Raw genomic sequence first — 27,026 nt, forward strand, 5'->3', positions numbered from 1 at the left:
GCAGTATAATTCCCCCATATCAGCCCCCATACAGTATAATTCCCCCATATCATCCCCCATTCAGTATAATGCCCCCATCTTATCAGCCCCCATGCCATATCTGCCCCCCATGCCGTATAATGCCCCCCATGCAGTATAATTCCCCCATATCAGCCCCCATGCAATATAATGCCCCCCATCTTATCAGCCCTCATGCCTTATCAGCCCCCCATGCAGTATAATGACCCCGCAATATCAGACCCTATACAATATAATGCCCCCATATGTGCATAATAAAAAAATAAAAAAATTAAATACCTATCCCCGTTCCCACGTCGGGTGGAGGATCCTTCGCCTCCTCCGGTCTGTGCTATGAGTGACTCAGCGCAGACAGGCGCGATGATGTCGCTACATCCCGCCTGCCTGCGTCGAGCCGCTCAGGGCACAGTGAATGCTGGATAAAGGAGATGTCAGCTCCTTGCTCCAGGATTGAATGGAACCGGGACCTCGGTGAGTGACTCGCGACCCCCCGGAGGTCTTCACACGAACCCCCAGGGGGACGCGACCCACAGTGTAGGGATGTCACGATACCAAAATTTGGACTTTGATACCGATACTTCGTTTACAGTAATAAAAAAAAAAGTTATTTCGTTTTCTGATGTGAGGCGCGAGGTGTGATGAATTTTGAATGTGCCTCACATTAATAGTAATTAATCCCATCATGTTTCTCACTCATAATGGGCTAATATGTAAGGTACATGATGGGGTTAATTACTATTAATGTGAGGCACATGGAGGTTAAATTCATCCTCGTGCCTCACAATAAGTGATAGAAAGCAGTTTATTTTATTTTTTTACAGCGTACACATCACAAATAATGCAAAAAAAATAGTTGTGCAGGTTATTACGGCCGCGCCAATACCCAATGTGTGAATATTTTATGTATTGAGACTTATTTTAATGTTTATTGTAAAAAAGGTGAATGTGTGTTTTTTTTATTTAACATTACTTTGTTTTTACTTTATTTTTAAACTTTAATGTACTGGCCTATATCTATATGCCAGTACATTAGCCTGTGGACGGATAGTACACAGGCAGTTGTTAGGACATACCTCAGTATGCCTTAACAGGAAATATGGTAAGACAGGCCCTGGGGTCCTTCAATAGACCCCAGGGCTGTCTGCCCATATATGCATAGTATGGCCCTCGATCGCGTCACAGGAATTACCTGTGACACGATCAAGGGGCACACCCCCCCCCCCCCTTCTCATTTTCCCCTGAATGCTGCAGTCGGCTTTGATTGCAGCATTCAGGAGAATAGCGGCGGAGATGAGAGGTTTCTCTGATCTCCGCCGTTATATAGCGGGGCTGCGACTGTGTAATACAGCCATTGCCCCGCTCCTGACAGTAAGTGCGCGCGCCCATGAGGAGATGCTGCCGGCGCTGCACTAATGAGCGGCGGTTCAGGCACTTAAGACAGAACATGGGGGTGCCATGTTCTGTCTTCAGTGCCGCAGATCATTAGTGCAGCGCCGGCCGCATCACATCATGCTGACGGCGCGCACATGTCAGGACTCAGGAGCGGGGCAATGGCTGTATTACACAGCCGCAGCCCCGCTCTCATAGTCATGTGTACTATACTGTATTGTGTTGTATTGTGAAGTTTGCGGTGGAGAGAGGAGGGGGGGGCTGTGTTTTACCCCCCCCCCCCCTCCTCTCCACCGCAAACAGCACAATACATTACAAGGCATCACAACACAACACAGACTGCAGCTCACCTGGAGTCCTCGGCACCGACTCTTCCACTCCACTGTCCGGAAGACGTGTCACGTGACAACACGGTCACATGGTACACTAAGTGTACCATGTGACCGTAACTGGGAAGTGCCGTCTTTACGGCACAGAAGATTTTTTTGGGAAGCATACAGTATGGCAACGGGGGCCCGTGGGCCCCCCAGGCTTACGGGCCCGGTCGCAAGTGCGACCGCTGCGACCCCTATAGCTACGCCACTGCCTATATTTACATAGCCTAGACATTAGCCCCCTCAATAAAACATAAAACAATGTTGACTTGAAGGATCACGAGACTGATATCTCATTATTTTTTCTTAAATAGGGGATTACAGCAATTTTATCTTGGATGGAGGAGATACTTTTCCGCTACCATATGGCTACAACTCAATCTTGCAATTTAACTCGTAAGTAGATGACAAAGTTGAAAGTACACGTACATTACTGTAGAGTACCCCATTCTGGATGTATCATGTAAGCTATAGTCACACCAAATAACAAGATTATCATGATCTGTTAACCCCTTCGCACTTTGCCACTTTTGACCTTTCTGACAGAGCCTCATTTTTCAAATCTGACATGTTTCACTTTATGTGGTAATAACGTCGGAATGCTTTTACCTATCCAAGCAATTCTGAGATTGTTTTCTTGTGACACATTGGACTTTACATTAATGGAAAAATTTGCTCTTGAAGTAGGCCATGAAAATTATACAATTTTCAAAGAAAATATAGGTTTAGCTAATTTTTTTATCATTTCCACAAAGACTAAATGAGAAAAAGCACTGCAGCATTGTAAAGCAATTTGTCCTGAGTAAAACAATACCCCACATGTGGTCATAAATGGCTGTTTGGACACACGGCAGGACTTAGAAGGAAAAGAGCGCCATTTGGCTCTTGGAGCTCAAATTTAGCAGGAATTTTTTGGGGAGGCTAAGTCGCATTTGCACAGCCCCTGAGGGGACAAAAAACAGTGAAAACCCCCACAAGTGACCCCATTTTGGAAACTACGCCCCTTAAGGAAATGATCTAGGGGTATAGTGAGCATTTTTACCCAACAGGTTTTTTGCAGAAATTATTGGAATTAGGCCATGAAAATCTAAATTTTTTCAAAGAAAATGAAGGTTTAGCTATTTTTTTCTCATTTCTACAAGGATTAAATGAGAAAAAGCACTGCAACATATGTAAAGCAATTTCTCCTGAGTAAAACACTACCCCACATGTGGTCATAAACCACACAGCACGGCTTAGAACGGAAGGAGCGCCATTTGACTTTTGGAGCTCAAATTTAGCAGGAATGGTTTGCGGAGGCCATGTAGTATTTGCAAAGCCCCTGAGGGACCAAAACCATGTTGCAAAGCCCCTGAGGGACCAAAATCATGAAAATGCCCAAAAAGTGACTCCATTTAGGAAACTACACCCCTTGAGGAATTCATTTAGGGGTGTAGTGAGCATTTGACCCCATAGTTGTTTCATAGGTTTTATTAGAATTTAGACGTGAAAATGAAAAGTTTTATTTTTTCCAATAAGATGTTGTCGTACTGTAGCTATAAAAAAATTATTTCCATAAGGAATAAAGGAGAAAAAGCCCTCCAACATTTGTAAAGCAACTTCTCCAGAGTACGGGCAGTGAAAATAAAAAGAAAAATCCTTTTTCTTCAATAAGACGTAGCTTTAGCTCAAAAGTTTTCATTTTCTCCACAAATAAAGAAACAAAAGAACCCCAACATTTGTAAAGCAACTTCTCCCTCGTACAGCAATACCCCATTTGTGGTCATAAACTGCTGTTTGGACACGCGACAGGGATCAGAAGGGAAGGAGCGCCATTTGGCTTTTGGAGTGCAGATTTTTCTGCATCGGTTTATGGTCGCTATGTCGCATTTGCAAAGCCCCTGTTAACAACTTTTATTTTTACACTTTTTTAAACTTTTCTTTAGTCCAACTATGGGACTTGAAGGTCAAACTGTCAGATTATTTTTCTAATACATTGCACTATCTACGTACGATAGTTATTCACTGACAGCAAGCCGATTAGGCTTCGCCCCCGGGCAGGGCCTAATTGGCTTCCATAATGGCAAAGCAGGATGCCATTGTTAGGCCTCCTGTTGCCATAGTTGCAGTCGGCAGTCCTGCGATTGCAGTGCAGAGCTGCCGATCTGCTGCCAACCACTAAGATGCAGCGAATGCTTTCGATACCGGGAGGCCAGTGTTAGGCCTCCGGTTGCCTTTGCAGACACCGTCATCCCGGCAATTTCATTGCTGAGGTGCAGATGAGCTGCAAACACCTTGAATGCAGCGATCGCTTTTGACTGCTGCATTTAAGGGGTTAATATCGGGGATCGGAGCAAACTTCGGACCTCACCATTTCTCCAGGGTGTCAGCTATAACATGCAGCCGATACCCAGGTATGGGGGCACCAACTCAGCTTCTGGGCCGGTGTTCACCATTTGTCGTATGGATACGGCAAAATGCGGGAAGCAGTAGCTTTCCATGAAGTATCCATACAACAAATGTCGAGAAGGGATTAAGGTAACTAACCAGGAACATAAGAATCCGATCCATTTTTAAAAATATTTTTTTTACAAAATGATCAGTTGTGACCAGCGAGAGAACCCAGAAGCAAGTGTTCAGTTCCCCTGTAGCGCCACCACAGAGGAAATTAAGCATTACGCAGTGTCCCTTTAAATCGATAGGCTATCTGTGTAATGCATGATCATGCTGGGTGCTCCAGAGCAAGAGATGCTTTTTGTAACCACGTTTTGTAAGGCACTAGAAGGGGAACTCCCCCCACTCCATCATTGTACATGAAAAAACGAAAACCCATGAAGTCTAATCTAATTTTAAATATAACCGACATGCGCTTCTTTAGGCATATGATTAACAATAGGCACCTCCCATAGGAATTACTACAGCACAGGAAAGCCATCAATGGTCGTTAAATCTGACCCTACCATAACTCTTGAACAGAATGTAGGACTGGATGATTTGGATGTGAAGAAGGTCAACGCGCTCTATAATTGCAGTAAGTACTTATATTTCACCCTGATGTTATAATAGTGATGACGATGCGACTCTGCATCATGTGACCGGCCCTGCTGTACTCTACGTACTCACTGTACTACTTGTACATAGAGTACAACGGGGCAGGTCATATAATGAAGAGTCGTATCATCATCAAAAAAGACTGTCCACCTAGACTTCCGGTCCGCCGGCAGCGGTATAAAAATCTATGAAAATCTCAGAATCAGCACGACGGGGGACCGGAATGTATATTAGCGAGTATACCTACATACTGAAATGAGTACACTGTAAATAATTTTTGGTCCACACATAACCCCTTTAACCCCTTAAGGACAAGGATAATTTTGGCCTTGAGGAAAGAACTATTTTTTTTATATTTCCCTCTATATTTCCAACTACGTCGTAAAAAAATAAAAAAGTTATGTGCGTCGGGATGACTCGCATAACTTTTTTCTTTTTTTACGACGTAGTTGTTGTATGTTGTATGAGACTTTGTCTCTTGCGTGACGAGTTGTACTTTATGTAGGTACAATTTTTTGGTACAAATATATTATCGTTTAATTTATATACATTTTCATTTTGTTGAAAATGCTGAAAAAAAGCTGCAGTTTTATTATTTTATTTTTTTTACACCCAACACCGATCATCATAAATAATGTTATACATTTGTTGTACAGGTTGTTATGGTCGTGGCGATACCAAATATGTCTATATTATTTCATGTTTTGGGACTTACTGTATATTTCAAAAAGTTAATTTAATCTGAAAAATTTGTATTTCTGTGTATTTTTTTGCCTATTTTTTTTAATTTAACATTAATTTTTTTTAAATTAATCTAACTTTTTTTTAATTTAATCCCATAGACGGATTTTTCATTTTGATTTTTTAACTGTAATGTACTGGCATATATTAATATGCCAGTACATTAGCCTGTGTACTGATTGTACACAGGCAGTTGTTAGGCCATATCTCAGCAGAGGCGTAGCTAGGTTCTCCTGCACCCGGGGCAAAGATTCAGATTGGTGCCCCCCCCCCCATTTATTTCCCGACATCTCCTTGCCCCTCGCCAGTTTTCTTTCCCTACCAATCAATGAGGTGTAATTTTTTTTCACAATTTTTTTAATGTAACTCTAGTATAAAAGCATTTCTACATTTTACAAGCGATGTAATTCTATAATGTAATTAACATAAAAATAAATGAAAATAAAATAAATTAAAGAGGCCACACACAGCCCCGTGTAGATAGCGCCACACACAGCCCGCTGCCCCTTTGTAAATAGCGCCACACTCCCCCCCCCTTGTAAATAGTGCCACATTCCCCCCCTTTTAAATAGCGCCACACTCCCCCCCACTTGTAAATAGCGCCACACTCCCCCCCCTTGTACTTAGCGCCACACTGTGAACAGACCGGTCAGCGGTAGCCTATCGCTACCACTCTCCACTCTGCCTGGTGTGACTTACCGGAGAAGCCGAGGAGGTCATTCGGTGCAGGCAGCGGCGGAGTTCCTTCTCACTAGGGTTGGTGACAGCCAGGGTCGGCCTTAGCTTGGATGGCGCCCTGTGCGGGACTATCTATTGCAAACCAACTACACAAAACAAAAATTAACCACATATATGGACACGCTGGAAGATATATACTGTACATACATAAAGACAGATATTTAGACATACAGGCAAATATACATACACACAACTGGAATATATACATACAGGTAAATATATAGACGTACAGACACATATACACACACACACACCGGCAGATAAATACACAGACCGGAACATATACAAATACATAAAAGGCACAAATATACAAGCACAAAGACGCATTCACAAACAGACCCATATATACCCACACAGGCACACATGTACAAAGCACAGATAATGTAGCAGATGTTACCTGCAGTCCTATGTAACACCACAGATAACACAGTGATAACTCTCTGAGTACAGATAATGTAGTAGATGTTACCTGCAGTCCTATGTAACACCACAGATAACACAGTGATAACTCTCTGAGTAGAGATAATGTAGCAGATGTTACCTGCAGTCCTATGTAACACCCCAGATAACAGTGATAACTCGGAGTACAGATAATGTAGTAGATGTAAGAGACAAACACATGCAGAGACACAGACAGACAGAGACACACACACACACACACACTGTAACATATACACATACAAACACAGAGACACACACTGTATTCACACTACACAGACATATACACACAGACACTCACCATGTCTCCTTGCTGACAGGTCAGGACGGGCTGTGGGCGGAGCTTCCTCTCTGCTTCTCGGCGTGCGTGTAGAGCACAGAGGCAGATGCTGGAAGGCTGCAGCACGGGAGTGGACCTGTCCCCTGACCTGAGTCTCATCTGACCTCATGTCACTGATGTGAGGTCAGGTGACAAGTCAGGTGACTGGACTGGTCCACTCCCTGGCCGTCACAGACCTCAGTCAGAACGCCGTAATTTCCTGGCTCTTCCTAAAGCTGCTGCAGCTGTCCGACATACGGGGCGCCTCTCAGCAGCGATCAGCTGCTCTTCGGTGCCCCCCCTTCTCCTACCACCGGGTTGCGCCCGGGGCACATGCCCCGCCTGCCCCCCCCTAGCTACCCCCCTGATCTCAGTATGCCCCAACAACAGACAATATTGTCAGACAGCCCTGGGGTCCCTCAATGTATCCTAGGCTGTCTGGCCATACAAGTTTTGGGCTTAGATCGAGTCACAGGGATTTTCTGTGATGCGATCAAAGGGCAGTCCCCCCTCCTCTTATTTACTTTGAATGCCGCAATCAGCTTTGATTGTGCAAGGAGTTAACCTCTTCTCTCCGCCGTTGGAGTGGGTCTGCGGCTGTGTATTATAGCCGTTGCCCCGCTCTTGATCGCTCACGGACATGACTGTAACACAGGACGAGAATGCTCGTCCTACTGTGCAAAGTACCCGCCGCTCAGGACGAGTATTCTCATCCTGAGTCGGCATGTAGTTAATCTCTATATGTTATGTCTATGGCTGGGCTAGATCAAGGTGTGTGGAGGTCCCTGAGTAATATAGGTCCCTAGCAGGGACGTAACTAGGAAACACTGGGCCCTATTGCAAACTCTTAAATGGGGCCCCCTCAGGTGCCACACGCAGCCCCCCTTATAGATAGTGCCACCCGTAGATTGTGCCATACAGCCCCCCTGTAGACAGTGCTATACAGCCCCGCCTGTAAACAGTCATATCCCACTTGTAGATAGCGCCCCCTACCACCTCCCCCTTGTAGATAGTGCCATACAGCCCCTTGTGGATATCGGAATGAAACCCCCCTGTATATAACGCCATACAGTTCCCCCTGTATATAGTGCCACACAGCTCCCCTCCCATGTATGTAGTGCCACACAGCCCCCCTTAGTAGATAGCGCCACACAGTTACCCCTTAGTAGATAGTGCCACACACAGAACCCTGTAGATTGCGCCACACACAGCCCCCTGTAGATAGAGCCACATCCTTCTTTCTTGTAAATAGTGCCATACAGCCCCCCTAGTAGATAGTGCCACAAAGCCCCCCCTTAGTAGTGCCACACAGTTCCTTGTATATAGCACCACACAGCTCCCCCATGTGTATAGTGCCACAAAGCTCCCCCTTGTGTATAGTGCCACACAGCCCCCCTTGTATATAGTGCCACACAGCCCCCGAAGTAGTACAAGGCAATGGCACATCCGAGAAAGTTGTATCAGCCAGGGGGAATGTCAATAAAACATGGAAAGGTGAGTTTGAAGGCAGGACTATGTGACTCTTCAGGATAGCGGCACCACCCCATGACCCTTTAATGAGTAATTAGCATATGGTGTGCGCCGTCTAAAAGTGGATTTTATAGATTTTTGCTGCGTCTGAACAAACAACATACATTCCGAAATATTGTCAGGTCTTGTATTACCGCATGGTGGCGGTTCAAGGGGTTAAAACTACCAGACAGGTTCCTATTAAATATACAATGATTAAAAAACAATTGTATGTGCCCTGCAATTCTGTTATTATAAATATATCCTATATAATTACAGCACCAGAACCAAGCTCAGTACATAAATACAGCACTAGAACCAAGCTCATACATATATACGGCACGAGAACCAAGCTCATACCTATATATGGCACAAGAGCCAAGCTCATACATTTATACAGCACCAGAACCAACCTCAGTACTTAAATACAGAACTAGAACCAAGCTCTGACATATATACAACAGAATAAACATCAGTACATATATACAGCACTAGAACCAAGCTCAGTACATATATACAATAACAGAACCAAGGTCAGTACATATATACAATACCAGAACAAAGATCAGTACATAAATGCAGACCCAGAACCAAGCTCAGTACATAAATACAGCACCAGAACAAAGCTCAGTACATAAATACAGCACCAGAACAAAGCTCAGTACATAAATACAGCACCAGAACAAAGCTCAGTACATATATACATCTCCAGAACAAAGCTCAGTACATATATACAGCACCAGAACCAAGCTCCGTACATAAATACAGCACCAGAATCAAGCTCAATACATAAATACAGCACCAGAACAAAGCTCATACATATATACAGCAACAGAACAAAGCTCAATACATAAATACAGGCCCAGAACCAAGCTCAATACATAAATACAGCACTAGAACCAAGCTCATACATATATACGGCACGAGAGCCAAACTCATACATATATACAGCACCAGGACAAAGCTCAGTACTTAAATACAGCATCAGAACAAAGATCAGTACATATATAGAGCACCAGAGCAAAGCTCAGTACATATATATAGCCCCAGAACCAAGCTCAGTACATATATACAGCACCAGAACAAATACAGCTATATTTAGTGCAACCCCTGACGTATAGGTTTGTATGGCGTAAAACTGCAGCTCCCAGCATGGCCCAAACAATGGTAAGGATATGCTGGGAGATGCTGTTTCACAAAAAAAAAAATCAAACCACCCATCATCTCGCTGCAGATCATACAATGACTACAGTGCTGATTAGAGGCAGAATAAACATTTTTATTACGTGACTCACCGGTGCCGTCTCAGATTCTAGTTATTTTTCTCTTTTCTTCTCCCACCTATCCAGACCTCTATGATGGATTTCTCCCGGTCACAACCCATTTCTGCAGTTTTCAGCTCAGATGTCTTCAGCTTCTCACTTTCAAAACATTTCTGCACCTATAAACGAAGATAAATTCTCAACACCTCTAAATATAAAAGTGCCATACACTGCACATCTAACTATAAGAGCGCCATACACTGTGTCCCTGATTATTATAGTATCATGCACTGTGAACCACATACACATCGTGCCCCCTGTAGTTAGTGCCCCCATAGCCCCCCTGTAGATAGTGACCCCCATAGAGCTTCTGTAGATAGTGCCCTACATAAAAGCTCCTGTAGATAGTGCCCCACATACAGCCCTCTGTATATAGCGCCAAAATATGGACTCTAGAGCTGCAATGCAATAGTGCTAACCACTGAGCCACCGTGCTGACCTACATATAGATAGTGCCACACAGCTAACCCACCCCTGTATATAGTGTCCCACATATAGCCCACCCCTGTAGATAGTGCCCTACATATAGCTCCCCCATATATAGTGATCCACATCCCCACACATAGACCCCCCCCCCCTGTAGATAGAGCCCCACTGTAGATAATGCTACTCAGTTTTAGTAGAAAAAAAAATGTTACATACTCACATGATCCCGTTCCGTCCGGTGGCAATGCAGATCTACTATCTTCTGAGCTGGTCTGCTGGAGCTGAACGACGCAGGCAGCACTTCGTTGAAAGGCGCTGATTGAAAGGGCAGAATGACTTGCCCCGTCAATCAGTGCCCTTCAACCACGGAAGCGGCGTGATTACGTCATCGTGCCGCTAGCGTCATTGAAAGGCGCTGATTGGCGGGGCAAGTCATTAGACGCAGGTACAATTATCGCTATAGACGCAGGTACAATTACTGCAAAAGGGGGTGGCTGTCGCTAGCACCGGGGCCCCCTCCGGTGCTAGCGGCACCACCGGGCATGAGAAGGTCCGTGCCGCCCAGACCATAAATGTTAGAGGCTCGGCGGCGCGGGCCCTGCAGTAGCGTCGCTACCGCCGTAGCACCCATAACGGTTGCTAGCGGCGCCACCGGGCATATGGGGAGGGGGCGTGTTGGCGGGCAGCACGGGCCCCCTCATGCCAAGGGCCCCGTAGAAGCCACTACGGCTGCTACAGCGGTAGTTACGCCACTGGTTCCTGGACTATCCTTTTTATTTGTGGAAGGAATGAATACTATCTTAGAAAAAAATAAAAAGCTACAGTACAGATGCAAAATGAAAATAATATAGCTACACTATATTTAAAGATTACAAATGGTATCACAATCTATCACAACAACCATGCAGCATTAAAATAATATCACCATAAAGTGCTCGGACAATGGCATAACAATCCCCAAACAACAGCATTATATTGTGCCAAAATAATATTGCCATATAATGCCCAAATAATACCTCTATATACGACCTATATAATAAATATCACCGAACCTGCTGATTTGGGCAGTCTGGTGACTTTCAGAGATAAGTGCTGCCAGAGAGTTCTGCTATTGGCCAATATCTTCCTCCCTATTGAAATTGATATGCACACTTGTTTGATCTGAGCATGCATGCTTATGGGGAAACGGAAGAAATAGATACAGTGAAGGAAATAAGTATTTGATCCCTTGCTGATTTTGTAAGTTTGCCCACTGTCAAAGTCATGAACAGTCTAGAATTTTTAGGCTAGGTTAATTTGACCAGTGAGAGATAGATTATATAAAGAAAAAAACAGAAAATCACATAGTCAAAATAATATATATTTATTTGCATTGTGCACAGAGAAATAAGTATTTGATCCCCTACCAACCATTAAGAGTTCAGCCTCCTCCAGACCAGTTACACGCTCCAAATCAACTTGGTGCCTGCATTAAAGACAGCTGTCTTAAATGGTCACCTGTATAAAAGACTCCTGTCCACAGACTCAATTAATCAGTCTGACTCTAACCCCTACTACATGGGCAAGACCAAAGAGCTTTCTAAGGATGTCAGGGACAAGATCATAGACCTGCACAAGGCTGGAATGGGCTACAAAACCATAAGTAAGACGCTGGATGAGAAGGAGACAACTGTTGGTGCAATAGTAAGAAAATGGAAGACATACAAAATGACTGTCAATCGACATCGATCTGGGGCTCCATGCAAAATCTCACCTCGTGGGGTATTCTTGATCCTGAGGAAGGTGAGAGCTCAGCCGAAAACTACACGGGGGGAACTTGTTAATGATCTCAAGGCAGCTGGGACCACAGTCACAAAGAAAACCTGTAATGATAGGGGTAGGGAAACGGACAAGTGAGCCCTAATCTACCCGCCACTCTGTCCCTGCCTACTTGCAACGACCCGCCCTAGGCGACGGGGTACAACTGGGCGGCGGTCCCTACGCTCAGTAAGTGCACGAGACAAACATACAAGGGAATATAAAGCAAAGGGAAAGGGGCAGTTGCCCACGGCAACACCGTGAGCAACAGAGTGGTGAACGAGCCAAGTCAAACCAGGAGAGCACGAGGTACCAAACGCAGAGCAGAAGAGTAGTCAGAAAGCCAGGGTCAGAATGGAGCAGGATCAAATTGTTAGGAGCTGTAGCTGGGCCAGGAAACCACATGGAAAGAATCACAAGCAAGGAGGAACAGGAAAGGCAGGTATAAATACACAGAGGGCGGGAGCTAGCTGAGTCTGGCCAGGCTGCGATAGGCTCTCCCACTCCTAAGCCTGCCAGCCTGAGTGGTGGAAGCTGGAGTCAGTCTCAGAGAGATAGACTCAGGTGAAGACTGATTACCTATGGAAGTTAACCCCGAAGCTGTGCCTGGCAGATCCTTTACAAAACCATTGGTAACACATTACGCCGTAATGGATTAAAATCCTGCAGTGCCCGCAAGGTCCACCTGCTCAAGAAGGCACATGTACAGGCCCGTCTGAAGTTTGCAAATGAACATCTGGATGATTCTGAGAGTGATTGGGAGAAGGTGCTGTGGTCAGATGAGACTAAAATTGAGCTCTTTGGCATTAACTCAACTCGCCGTGTTTGGAGGAAGAGAAATGCTGCCTATGACCCAAAGAACACCGTCCCCACTGTCAAGCATGGAGGTGGAAACATTATGTTTTTGGGGTGTTTCTCTGCTAAGTGCACAGGACTACTTCACCGCATCAATGGGAGAATGGATGGAGCCATGTACCATCAAATCCTGAGTGACAACCTCCTTCCCTCCACCAGGACATTAAAAATGGCTCGTGGCTGGGTCTTCCAGCACGACAATGACCCGAAACATACAGCCAAGGCAACAAAGGAGTGGCTCAAAAAGAAGCACATTAAGGTCATGGAGTGGCCTAGCCAGTCTCCAGACCTTAATCCCATCAAAAACTTATGGAGGGAGCTGAAGATCCGAGTTGCCAAGCGACAGCCTCGAAATCGTAATGATTTACAGATGATCTGCAAAGAGGAGTGGGCCAAAATTCCATCTAACATGTGTGCAAACCTCATCATCAACTACAAAAAACGTCTGACTGCTGTGCTTGCCAACAAGGGTTTTGCCCCCAAGTATTAAGTCTTGTTTGCCAAAGGGATCAAATACTTATTTCTCTGTGCATAATGCAAATAAATATATATAATTTTGACTGTGATTTTCTTTTTTTTTTTTTTTTTTATATATAAATTATCTCTCACTGGTAATATTAACCTAGCCTAAAAATTCTAGACTGTTCATGTCTTTGACAGTGGGCAAACTTACAAAATCATATTATATAGTATATATATTATGTGGAATAGTGTATATATACTATGGGGAACAATATATACATACCTCCCAACTTTCAAGAATCACAAAGAGGGATAAGAAATGCCAATTTTTTTCTTTTAAGCTACGCCTCTAATCCCACCCAATGCCACCCACACAGTATAGTACCAAATAGCTGCCCCCACACAGTATAATGCCCCCATAGCTGCCACCATACAGTATAATGGCCCCATAGCTACCACCATACAGTATAAAGCCAACACAGATGCCACCATACAGTATAATGCCCACACATATTCTTCCATGCATTATAATGCCCATACAGATGCCCCCATGCAGTATAATGCCCAAATTCCCCCATACAGCATAATGCCCCCCTAGCTGTCCAATACAGTATAATGCCCCCTTAGCTGCCCCTAGGGCCAGTGCCCTTGCAGATAGTGACACAGTGCTCATGTATATAGTGCCCACGTACCTAGCGCCACAGTGTCCCCTGTAGATAGTGCCCCTATAGAGTGCAACAATGTCCAGGTAGATCGTGCCACACCCCCACGAGGATAGCGCCAGCCCTCACTGTAGATAGTGCCATTGGGACTCCCTCTAGGAGCGGAATCCCCAGCCAGAGCATAGGCTTGGGATTCCGCTCCTAGAGGGAAGGCCTGATGTCAATGTCCATATATGGACAGTGACGTCAGTGGCTACTCCTCTAGCTGAATCTCCGTTGCCGATTCTGGCCAGGGATTCCGCTCCAGGAGGAGCAACTGACGTCAATATCCATATATAGACAAACAATGTATTTGTCACAGCACCAGAGATGGATATAAAATACTGGGTGCAAGCCTCAGAGGGACGCAATCCAAAGTCCCACAATAGATATGCACGAACAAAATAGAGACGAGGCAGCACTTCCAAAATGCAAAGGGATTTATTCACCCACCAGTGTGACGTTTCAGTCCAGTTGAATGCTTGAGAAAGGTCCAACTGGACTGAAACGTCACACTGGTTGGTGAATAAATCCCTTTGTATTTTGGAAGTGCTGCCTCGTCTCTATTTTGTTCGTGCATATATAGACAGTGACCTCAGGGGTTTCCTCAAGCAGAGGAATCCCCAGCCAGATCATCGGCAATGGGAATTCCGCTCAAGGAGTAGACACTAATTCTGAAGCAGGGAATGATCAGCTTCCTGTTTCAGAATTAGTTCAGAGTGGAGGAGCAAAGGGAGCGGGGATTCCACTCAAGGAGTAGCCATTGACTTCACTGTCCATATATGGACAGTACCGTTGTGTACAGCGCTTACAGTAGCGCTGTGTCCGGGGAGTACTCGGTGAGCGGATGAGCTCCCTCTGGCCGGGGATTCCGCTCCAGGAGGAGCCACTGTCGTCAATGGACAGTAACCTCAGGGGTTTCCTCTAAGAGCGGAATCCCTGGCCAGATCATCGGAAATCGGGATTCCGCTCAAGGAGTAGCCACTAATTCTGAAGCAGGGAACCATCAGCTCCCTGCTTCAGAATTAGTTTAGAGCGGAGGAGCAGAGGGAGCTCCTCCGCTCGCCGAGGACTCCGCAGGTACAGCGCTACTGGAAGCCCTTGATGGTATTGTTTATATATCAACAGTGACGTCAGTGGCTACTCCATGAGTGGAATCCCCGTTGCCGACTCTGGACGGGGACTCTGCTCCAAGAGTAGCCACTGACGTCACTGTCCACATATGGACAGAAACATCAAGGGCTTCCCCGAGCACAGCGCTTAGAGTAGCGCTGTGCCTGCGGAGTCCTCGGCGAGCGGAGGAGCCCTGTCTGCTCCTCCGCTCTGAACTAATTCTGAAGCAAGGACCTGATGGTTCCCTGCTTCAGAATTAGTTTGACAGCGGTACATACCCCCGGCCGCCCGGGACAGCGGGACACCGCCCGGAATCCGGGACTGTCCCGTAGAATCCGGGACTGTCGGGAGGTATGTATATATACTATGGGAAGTAGTATATATACTATGGGGAGCAGTATATATATATATATACTATGAGGAGTAGCATACATACTATGGGTAGCAACATATATACTATGGGAGCAGCATATATTCTATGGAGAGCAGCATATATACTGTGGGGAGTAGCATATATACTATGGGAGCAGTATATATATATATATATATATATATATATATATACACTATGTGGAGTAGTATATATACTATGGGGAGCAACATATATACTATGGTAGCAGCATCTATACTATGGGGAGCAATATATAGGCTATGGGAAGCAGCATATAGACTATGGAAGAGGCAAATATAGTATGGGGAGCAGCATATATACTTTGGGTAGTAGAATATATACTTTGAGGAGCAGCATATATAGTATGGGAAGCTGCGTGTGTACTTTGGGGAACAGTATATATACTATGGGAAGCCGCATATATGCTATGGAGAGCAGCATATATACTATATACTATGGGAAGCAGCATATATACTATGGGGAGCAGCATGTATAGTATGGGAAGCCGCATGTATACTTTGGGGAGGAGTATATATACTATGGGAAGCCGCATATATACTATGGAGAGGAGCATATATACTATGGGGAGCAATATATAGGCTATGGGAGCAGCATATATATTATGGGAAACAGCATATAGACTATGGAAGAGGCAAATATAGTATGGGGAGCAGCATATATACTTTAGGGAGCAGTAAATATACTATGGGAAGCCGCATATATACTATGGAGAGCAGCATATATACTTTAGGGAGTAATATGTATACTATGGAGAAGAGCATATATACTTTAGGGAGCAATATATATACTATGGGAACAGGGGCGTAGCTAAAGGCTCATGGGCCCGGGTGCAAGAATTCAGCTTGGGCCCCCCTACCCCTCCCCAGCACCACCATCATCATCAGACCCCTGCGCGCTCCTATGCCCAGACGCCTTGCCCAACAGCCCCCATAGTATAATGCCCCCACACAGTTAATGCTCCCATAGCTGCCCCCACACAGTTAATTCTCCCATAGCTGCCCCCAATATCAGCCCCCCCATACAGTTTAATGCCCCCATATGTGCATAATTACTTACCTATTCCCGTTCCCACGTCGAGTGGAGGATCCTTCGCCTCCAGTGTCCTTCGGTGTGTACTATGAGTGACTCAGCGCAGGAAGGCGCGATGATGTCGCTCAGGGCCGCCATCAGGAATTTCAGGGCCCCCTACAGCTACATTTTCTGGGCCCCCCTACCGTGGCACCGCCTGTTAACGGTACTCCGTCCAGTACTATATCATGGTACCCAGGGCCGCCATCAGGGGGGGTATTAGGGGTACTGATGTGAGAGGCCCAGCCAAACCTAATTGAAAGGGGGGCCCGGCAAACTGCCGCGACTTGCCTTTGGTAGAAAAAAAACAGGCCCCTGCAATGGGGCCCGTTTTTTTCACCAAAAGAATGTCATGAGCTGCGGGCCCCCCTTTCAATTAGGTTTGGCCGGGGTCCTCACATCAGTACCCCTAATACCCCCCCTGATGGCGGCCCTGGGTAGCATGGGGGCTGTCAAACACCGCCGCCCGTGCGACCGATCACGCGCACCCGCAAACTCCCGCGCATGCGCACCGGCGACCGCCTGGAACCGCGCACCGAATTTTGAGGCAGATTTTGACCTGCCCACACTATCTTGCCGCGTTTTTTGCCTGCGGCGATTGAGGACAGCAGACAGAAAACGCAGCGAAAAATGCATTTTCTGCCTCCCATTGATTTCGATGGCAGGTCAGAGGCGGAACCGCGGCAAGAAAGGACGTGCTGCTTTTTCTTTTTTCCGCGACTGGCTCCCATTGATTTCAGATTAAATCAATGGGAGGCGGTTTTGGAAGTTTTTTGGTGCTGATTCTGACGCAGTGTCCGAGTCAATATCAAGGCCCAAAAACTCTGTGAACTGGGCCTTATTGTTAGGGCTTATTCAGACAAACGTGTAATACATCCGTGCAACGTGCGTGATTTTCACGCGCCTCGCACGGACCTATGTTACTCTATGGGGTCGTGCAGACTGTCAGTGATTTTCACGCAGCGTGTGTCCGTGTGTCCGCTGCGTAAAACTCACGACATGTCCGATATTTGTGCATTGTTCGAGCATCACGCACCCATTGAAGTCAATGGGTGCGTGAAAATCACGCCCAGCACTTCCGCAGCAGTATAAACTGTGAATGAAAAAAGAAAAGCACCACGTGCTACAAACATACAAACAGAGTGTCATAATGATGGCGCCTGCGGGAAGATTACGCAGCCGCACATCATACGCTGCTGACACACAGAGCTGTTATGGACCTTTTGCAAGCGCAAAATGCCACGTTTTTTTCGCGCGCAAAAAGCACACGCTCGTGTGAATCCGGCCTTAGGGTAGGAACAAACTAGGCATGAACACTGCGGATTTTATGCAACACATTTTATTGTGGAAAATCCGCAGCGTATCACAGTCGCAGCAGAGTGGATGAGATTAGAACAAATCTCATCCACACGCTGCAAAAAAAATGGACCTGCAGTGTGGCTTTTTGGCTTTTTAAGTCGCATGTCAATGTATATTCTGTGGAATCGCCGCTCCTCTGTTGCGGAAATGCTGCGGTTCTGCCGCAAAAATCACAAATGAGAAAAAAAAAAAAGGCACTTTTTTAAATTTATAAAAAAAGTTTAGACTTGCCCCGGCCGTAGTCCTGGTGACGCGATCCTCTATTCTTAGCGCAGCTCGGCCTCCTGTCATGATGTTTCATCCCATGTGACTGCTGCAGCGGTCACATGGTCTACAGCGTCATCCCAGGAGGCGGGGCTACGTTCAGAAGAGAGAGATGCGTCACCAGGACTACGGCCGGGGCAAGTCTAAACTTTTTTTTCCCTGCAGGATTCCTGCAGCGGACACGCCTCACCAAACCTGCGCCACTATTTGGTGCGGTTTTGCTGGCGGAATTCCCTGCGGCTACCGGGGCGGATAAGCTGTGTAGTTTTACTCAGCATATCCGCCTAGTGTGTCCCTTATGATGTCGCTCCTGGAGCTGCTGCCGCTCTCTAAATAGGCAGTTGGTCCAGTAGAATTTGGAATTATTTTTTTTTGTGAACCAGCTTAAAAAAATACAAAACTTTTGTGTTAGGGCCTGTTCACATCACTGTTCGCTTCCGCTCCGGGGTTCCTTCTGAGGTTTCTGTCGGGTGAACCCCGCAACGGAAAGTGAAAGTGATAGCACAGCTTCCGTTTCCATCACCATTAGCGCAGTCGACTGCGCTATTGATTCCGTCCGAAAACCAGCCGGAATGGTGACGAACGGAAACCATTAGCGATGTTTCCGTCACCATTGAGATCAATGGTGACTGAAACGGAAGCTGTGCTGTCACTTTCACTTTCCGTTGCGGGGTTCACCCGACAGAAACCTCAGACGGAACCCCGGAGCGGTGGTTCGTCACCATTCCGGCTGGTTTTCGGACGGAATCAATAGCGCAGTCGACTGCGCTAATGGTGATGGAAACGGAAGCTGTGCTATCACTTTCACTTTCCGTTGCGGGGTTCACCCGACGGAAACCTCAGACGGAACCCCGGAACGGAAGCGAACGGTGATGTGAACAGGCCCTAACACAAAAGTTTTGTATTTTTTTAAGCTGGTTCACAAAAAAAAATAATTCCAAATTCTACTGGACCAACTGCCTATTTAGAGACCGGCAGCAGCTCCAGGAGCGACATCATAAGGAACACACTAGGCGGATATGCTGAGTAAAACTCCACAGCTTATCCGCCCCGGTAGCCGCAGGGAATTCTGCCCGCAAAACCGCACCAAATAGTGGCGCAGGTTTCGTGAGGCGTGTCCGCTGCGGGAATCCTGCAGGGAAAAAAAAGTTTAGACTTGCCCCGGCCGGTAGTCCTGGTGACGCATCTCTCTCTTCTGAACGTAGCCCCGCCTCCTGGGATGACGCTGTAGACCATGTGACCGCTGCAGCAGTCACATGGGATGAAACGTCATGACAGGAGGCCGAGCTGCGCTAAGAATAGAGGATCGCGTCACCAGGACTACGGCCGGGGTAAGTCTAAACTTTATCAATTTAAAAAAGTACCTTTTTTTTCTTCTCTCGTGTGATTTTTGCGGCAGAACCGCAGCATTTCCGCAACAGAGGAGCAGCGATCCCACAGAATACATTGACACGCTGCGGCTTAAAAAGCCACACGGCAGGTCCATTATTTTTGCAGCGTGTGGATGAGATTTGTTCAAATCTCATGCACTCTGCTGCGACTGTAATACGCTGCGGATTATCCACAATAAAATGTGTTGCATAAAATCCGCAGTGTTCATGCCTAGTGTGTTCCTACCCTAAGGCCGGATTCACACAAGCGTGTGCTTTTTGCACGCGCAAAAAACGTGGCGTTTTGCGCATGCAAAAGGTCCATAACATCTCCGTGTGTCAGCAGCGTATGATGCGCGGCTGCGTGATTTTCGCGCAGCCGCCATCATTATGACACTCTGTTTGTATGTTTGTAGCACGCGGTGCTTTTCTGTTTTCATTCATAGTTTATACGGCTGCGGAAGTGCTGGGCGTGATTTTCACGCACCCATTGACTTCAATGGGTGCGTGATGCGCGAACAATGCACCAATATCGGACATGTCGTGAGTTTTACGCAGCGGACTCGCGCTGCGTGAAAATCACTGACAGTCTGCACGGCCCCGTAGAGTAACATAGGTCCGTGCGAGGCGCGTGAAAATCACACACGTTGCACGGACGTATTACACGTTCGTCTGAATAAGCCCTAACAATAAGGCCCAGTTCACAGAGTTTTTGGGCTTTGATATTGACTCGGACGCTGCGTCAGAATCAGCACCAAACAACTTCCAAAACCGCCTCCCATTGATTTAATCTGAAATCAATGGGAGCCAGTTGCGGAAAAAAGAAAAAGCAGCACGTCCTTTCTTGCCGCGGTTCTGCCTCTGACCTCCCATCGAAATCAATGGGAGGCAGAAAATGCATTTTTCGCTGCGTTTTTTGTCTGCTGTCCTCAATCACCGCGAGCAAAAAACGCAGCAAAACAACGCGGCAAGATAGTGTGGGCAGGTCAAAATCTGCCTCAAAATTCTTTAAGGAATTTTGAGGCAGATTTTTTTTTGACTGCAAAATACTGTGTGAACAGGGCCATACATAAACAGCACTTTGAGATAATTTACTCACTGTGTCAGAAGAGCTGCTCCCACTCCAGTCCTCTTCCGGCGATGTCTTCCAGGGGAGGTCTTCGGTCCAGACGTCCAGACGTCCAGTCCTTCACCTCCAGCCAGGCTCCAGGTAAGTTTTGTCCATGTGTGTCCGCGGCTGCGCGCGCTTCGTTCGCGGGTGCGCGCGCGGCCGCTCGCTTCGTTCGCGGGTGCGCGCGCGGTCGATCGCGGGTGCGCGCGGGGGCGGTCTCCAGTGCGGGCGTTCGTGGATGCGCGCTCGCGAGTGCGCACGCGCGGGAATTTCCTTGTGCGCGCGATCGGGTGCGCGCGCGCGGGCGGACGGTTTGACGGCCCCCCATGACGAGGGGAGGGGGCCCGCAGCAGCAGCAGCTCACGACATTCTTTTGGTGAAAAAAACGGGCCCCATTGCAGGGGCCCGTTTTTTCCTACCAAAAGAATGTCGAGGCAGTTGCCGGGCCCCCCTTTCAATTAGGTTTGGCCGGGCCCCTCACACCACTACCCCTAATACCCCCCTGATGGCGGCCCTGATGTCGCTACATCCCGCCTGCCTGCGTCGAGCCGCTCACGGCACAGGGAATGCTGGATCAAGGAGATGTCAGCTCCTTGCTCCAGCATTGATTGGAACCGCGACCTCGGTGAGTGACTCACGAACCCCCAGGGGGACGCGACCCACAGTGTAGGGATGTCACGATACCAAAATTTGGACTTCGATACCGATACTTCGTTTACTTTGCCAACAGTAATAAAAATTAAAAAAAAGTTCTTCCATTTTCTGATGTGAGGCACGAGGTGTGATGATGAATTTTGAATGTGCCTCACATTAATAGTAATTAACCCATCATGTTTCTCAGCCATAATGGGCTAATATGTAAGGTACATGATGGGGTTAATTACTATTAATATGAGGCACATGGAGGTTAAATTCATCATCGCACCTTGTGCCAAACAATTAGGCCCCATGCACACGACCGTAAATAACCTCGATTCACTTTTAGCGCTACGGATGGGTGTCCGTGCCGTAGAAATGTTCCGAAAATTATGGAACATGTCCGTCCTTTTGCATTTTGCGGGCCGTTCTCCCATACTTTGTATGGGAGCACGGCCCGAAAATGCGGGTGGCAGTCGGCGGCCGGCCGTGCCCGCAATCGCGGGCCCTGATTGCGGGCACGGTCGTGTGAATGGGGCCTAAGTGATGGAAAGCAATTTTTATTTTTATTTTTTACAGAGTACACATCATAAATGATGCAAAAAAATTGTTGTGCAGGTTATTACGGGCGCGCCAATACCGATTATGTGTATGTTTTATGTATTGAGACTTATTTTAATGTGTATTATAAAAAAGGTGAATGTGTATTTTTTTTATTTAACATTACTTTGTTTTTATTTTATTTTTAAACTTCAATGTACTGGCCTATAGCTATATGCCAGTACATTAGCCTGTGTACGGATAGTAGACAGGCAGTTGTTAGGACATACCTCAGTATGCCCTAACAACAGGAAATATGGTAGGACAGCCCTGGGGTCCTTCAACAGACCCTGGGCTGTCTGCCCATATATGGTATGTCCCTTAATCGCATCACAGTGATTCCCTGTGACGCGATCCAGGGGCATCCCCCCTTCTCATTTTCCCCTGAATGCTGCAGTCAGCTTTGATCGCAGCATTCAGGAGAATAGCGGCGGAGATGAGCGGTTTCTCTGATCTCCGCCGTTATAGAGCGGGGCTGCAGCTGTGTAATACAGCCATTGCCCCGCTCCTGATATAAGTGCGCGCGCGGTCAGCATGTGGAGATGCGGCCGGCGCTGCACTAATGAGCGGCGGTTCAGGCATTGAGGACAGAACATGGGGGTGTTTTGTAGCGCGCCCACCATGTTCTGTCTTCAGTGCCGACGCTCATTAGTGCAGCGCCGGCCGCATCACATCATCCTGACGGCCATGTTAGGACTCAGGAGCGGGGCAGTGACTGTATTACACAGCCGCAGCCCCGCTCTCATACACTCATGTGTACTATACCGTATTGTGCAGTTTGCGGTGGAGGAGGGGGGGGCTGTGATTTAACGCTCCCCCCTCTCCACTGCATACAACACTATTAATACATTACAAGGCATCACATACATTACATTACAATACATAACGTTACAACACAATACATTACACTGCAGCTTACCTGGAGTCCTCCGCACCGACTCTTCTGCGCTGTCTGGAAGCCGTGTCACGTGACAACACGGTCACATGGTACACTAAGTGTACCATGTGACCGTAACCCGGAAGTGCCGGCTTCACGGCACAGAAGATTTAGTTAGAAAAAATGCTGTACGGCAACGGGGGCCCGTGGGCCCCCCAAGCTTAGGGGCCCGGTCGCAACTGCGACCCCTATAGCTACGCCACTGTATGGGAATGGGAAGCTGCATATATACCTTGTGGAGCAGCATATATACTTTATGAAGCGTCCATCAGCCGCAGCGTTGTCAGCACCTCCTCCTCGCCCTCTAGTGGCTGCAGGGCGCTCTGCACTTGTCCCGCACACTTCGCTCCTGACATGGAGGAGAGCGCCCCGGAGCCGTGTACACCGACCGCCAACACCAAGAGGCGGCCCCGACAATTCTCAGCGCGCCAGGTGAGTCACGCCTGTCAGGTGGCATCTGTCCCAGTCATGTCTATGCCATACAAGCTACGGGATCATAGAGTGGGGTATTGTATTCCAGCAGTGCATGCTGAGACTTGTATCTCTTTAATAGAGTGTGTGTGTGTGTGTGCGTGCGTGCGTGCGTGCGTGCGTGCGTGCGTGCGTGCGCGCGCGCGCGCGCGTGCGTCCGTCCCCTCTCTGCACACTATCTGCTGTATACAGAGGTCCTGCCCTCATCTTCATGTGTCTAGAGTGTATGGACCCACTCAGCATTGTACACACTTTCCCATTATTCCTATTTCTCGACCTCATTGCTTTTCCTGACAGCTCCTCTCCTTTGCAGTGTTGCAGACACTGAAGCGCCTAGGGAGAGTGTCAGGGACTGCAAGGGGTTAAGAAAGGATGGAACGGTTTAAAATAATGCCCAGGACCAGGATTGGTTAACAAGGAGTAAGAGGGGCGTGGTTAAGAAGATATAAGGCAGGGGTTTGGAGCAGAAACCCCTCTTACCTTCAAGCTGCAGTGGAAGAAACACCTTTGCTGCTGCTGTGGAGATTCAGAGCGTGTTCTTTCAAGAAGATGGCAGAAGAACTGTTGCGGAAGGTGGCACAGCGGGTAGCGTCGGAGGGACCTGCCTGGCTGGAATCCCTGTTGGAGGAAGGAGAGAAGCGAGTTCCAGAGCGCGGCACGGAGCAGTCGGGAGCGGCTACTCGAGGTAGGCCGCAGCGCGTTACACGCCCTCCGGTTCGACTGAGCCCTAGCCCCGTTGCTATGAGGGGTGCTGTGACTGCTGCACAGTCATGCGGTGGTCCCAGCAGGTCCCCTAGGCCTATGTCGACGGGTGCTTCGTCGGTCGACATAGTGCCCCCCTCCCCCCCGCCCACTCGTCGCGCTGGCGTCCTTCCCCATGGCGGTAAGAGGGCGGCTGTTAAACCGGCACGGGCTCGGTACAACCCGCCTCGAGCTGCTGATGCGGGCGCGGTGGCAGCGGTCGATTTTCGTGACAGTGGGGTGAATATGGCGGACACAGGTGATTGGTCCGACATGGTTGCTTACCATGCGGCATGTTCACAGGAGCTGGGACTTGCTTCTGGTGCCTGTGTGCAGCCGGGGTCGGCGCCATCTTTCCCCGTGCTGTTCTCTGCGCAGCCAGAATTGGCGGCGGGGAGAACAGGGGCGGGACGTCCTGGCAGGCGCAGTGCGGCCAGGAAACAAGATGGCGGCTCACATAAAAAGAAGATGGCGGCGGGTTCGGGGAAGCGGGCGGTGAGCAAACAGCCCAGCCAGGGGGCGGGGGCTTCTGCGGTGCCTGTCGCTTCTCCACCCCGGTCCCCCCCGGGCCCCTGTCAGCATGGGTTAAGGCCAGGGGGGGAGTGTGCTAGGAAAGATGGGGTCGAGGGTGTTTTGGACTCGATTTGCCCTTCTCCTGCCTTGTCATCTTTTTCTCCTGCAGGTCCAAGAAGGGAGCGTTCCAGGCGAGGGAGGAAACGCCGGGCTGGAGGACATCGCTGGCACGGCCATCATAGACGTCACAGATCGGGTGACGTGAAGAGGCGTGGTCGGCGGTATTCCTCGTCTTCCAGCGATGGATTCTCCTCCTCGTCGGCGACGACGTCTGCATCGTCAGGATCGTGGAGGAGGTCGTCGCGGAGATCATCACGGCCGCAGAGACGCAGTCGACGCCGGGAGGTGCAGCGCTTGTCGGTGGATCAGGAGCAGCTGTCCCAGGTTGTCCCTCCCGCCGGGCCGGTGGAGGAGGTGCAGGCCGTGGTTCCAGTGCCGCGGCAAGTGGCTGAAGGACCCTCTGGAGTCGGTGGGACCTCTGGGAGCGGTGAGTCGGCCTGCGGTGACGCATGGCTTAATAAATCTATTGCATCGGGTGCGGATTTGATTTCTGTTTTAAAAGCCGTGGTGGCTGGGTTAAAAGTGAATGAGGGAACGTTGTGTCCCTCGGTGCCACCAGAGGGAGCTATGCCCCCGTCTGAGAAAGAGAATGCTTTAGCTAGTTTGACGTTTAGAGATTCATTGTTTTGTGGAGTCGCTCCTCTCGGGACTCATTTGTCAGCTGAGATCAAGGACAAGATTTGGAGGAATGAATTTGTGGATATTTGGTCCTTGGTCTCGGTGGAGCAGGTGACTGTCGACAAGGAGCGGGGTTTTGAGAGAGGTTCAGATAGGAAAGCGAAAGTCGCGAAACATTTGGCAACTGGGTACAGTGTTACGCTACACTGGCTCATGTTATTTGCCAACGCTATCCTGGGAAAGGGGCCGAGTTGTTTGTCTATTTTGACAAAATTTTCAGCGCCCACAGGCTGCACGGTGGTGCGGCCTGGTGGCGATATGATGAAGAATTTCGGCGTCGTTTGGCTTTGTCGCCTGATATTATTTGGGCGACGAAGGCAACGGACGTGTGGTTGCAGCTTATCTTAGCGCAAGGGAGCAGGCAACAACGCCCCTTTCCCAGTGCGGCCGCAGCTCCGGGCCCCGCCCCCGGAGTTGCGGCCGCTAGGCCCACGGGTGCCTGTTGGCTCTACAACGAGGGCCACTGTCGTTTCTTTGCCACGTGCAAATTCCGACATGAATGCTCCATCTGTGGGGGCGCTCATGCGGCGCTCCGGTGTTTCCGGAGAGGTAAGCAGCCGGTTAAGGCACCTCCTTCCGGCGCAGCGGAGAACGCCGGTGAACGTTCTCGAGATGGGCCCATGGTTAGAGCGGTACCACAGGAGGCGGGAAGCAGAGGTGCTCACTAGCGGGTTTTCGTTTGGTTTTGAGATTCCTTTTGAATATTCTGCGACATTGTCATTGGCTGACAATTTGAAGTCGATCAATGAGAATGTGGGCATTGCGCGGCTAAAATTGGCGAAAGAAGTGGAATTAGGGAGAATGGCAGGTCCATTCAGCGAGCCGCCGTATACGAATCTGCGAGTTTCCCCCCCTTGGTTTAGTTCCAAAGAAGGAACGAGGAAAGTTTAGGCTGATTCATCACCTTTCCTTTCCTCGCGGTGGTTCTGTTAACGACGGTATTTCTAGGGCGGAGGCGGCGGTTTCGTATACGTCTTTCGATGTTGCAGTAAGGCTGGTACAGGCGGCTGGACAGGGGGCGTTGTTAGCTAAATCTGATATTGAAGCGGCCTTTCGTTTGCTGCCGGTTCATCCGGAGTGTTTTCACCTGCTGGGTTGTTGTTTAGATAAAGGGTTTTATGTGGATATGTGCCTTCCAATGGGTTGTTCAATATCATGCAGTTACTTTGAAATGTTTGCGTCATTTTTAGAATGGGTAGTTCGTTTGGAGTCAGGTTGTGACTCGGTCATTCATTATCTGGATGATTTTCTTTTTGTAGGCCCGGGGGGCTCTGGGTTGTGCAGCACGTTGCTGAGTGTTTCGACAGGTGATGTCGCGTTTCGGTGTACCTATTTCCGAAGATAAGACGGAAGGTCCTTTAACTGTTTTGTCATTTTTGGGTATCGAAATGGATAGCGAGCGGATGATTTTTCGCTTGCCCGATGATAAATTGGCAAGGCTAGTGACGCAAGTTGACCAGGTCATGGGGTCGAAAAAAGTGACGTTAAAACAGTTACAGTCGTTAATGGGATTG

This window comes from Rhinoderma darwinii, unplaced genomic scaffold, assembly GCF_050947455.1.
Source record: "Rhinoderma darwinii isolate aRhiDar2 unplaced genomic scaffold, aRhiDar2.hap1 Scaffold_739, whole genome shotgun sequence".
Lineage (NCBI taxonomy): Eukaryota > Metazoa > Chordata > Amphibia > Anura > Rhinodermatidae > Rhinoderma > Rhinoderma darwinii.